We start from the raw sequence: 778 nt of genomic DNA, 5'->3' as shown, positions 1-778 counted from the left end.
ACCGGATCCGCAACTCAGCACGGTCAGGGCACATCGACAGCCCAACCGAACCAGTAGGAAACAGCCGCCGGGGTGTGGGTCGTCGTGGCGCCGATAGTGGAGGAGCACGCGAGGTGCCATATCCGCCCCACCGCCACCTTCCTGGGGGCTCGGTGTGGCTTCACCGACCAGCCCTCCGGTGGTGGCAATGCGGGGGAGGTGCCTGCTAGCGGCGGTAGCCCGGGTTCCCCCGTGTCGCCAGAGGAGGGCGACACGGAGGAAGGGGGGGATATGTTATGACGAATTGAATTCTCATTTATTAAGTTAAACTTTGTCGACCGACCCCATAGGTTGGAGCATAGCAACATGTCGCTTGACCTCATCTGCTATGTACACTTGGCCGACCCAACTAGCCCTCATTTCCTGTTTTGGGAAGGTTAGATCGGGGTATTTTGCTTTTCTTTTGGTGTTTTTGCTTTTTTCATTTTCATTTTCAAAGATGGCGAACATTTTTTTCAAAATCAGGAATATTTTTAAAATTTGTGAAAATTTCTTGAACTTTGGGAATATTTTTTGGGGATTTTAAGAACAATTTTTAAAATTCTTGAACATTTTTTCAATTTGTGAAAAAAACAACTTCGATTTTTTTTGACATTTGTGAACATTCATTTAATTCATCACCAAATTTTAAAATTCATGGACATCTTCTAAAATCCGTGAACTTTTTTTTAAATCCTGGAGCAATTTTCTAATTCTTGAACATATGTTTAATCAGGAACTTTTTAAAATGTATGGTTTT

The sequence above is a fragment of the Triticum aestivum genome, chromosome 6A (genome assembly GCF_018294505.1).
Source record: "Triticum aestivum cultivar Chinese Spring chromosome 6A, IWGSC CS RefSeq v2.1, whole genome shotgun sequence".
NCBI lineage: Eukaryota > Viridiplantae > Streptophyta > Magnoliopsida > Poales > Poaceae > Triticum > Triticum aestivum.
The sequence above is the reverse complement of the archived record's forward strand: the minus strand, read 5'-3'. Positions refer to the sequence as shown.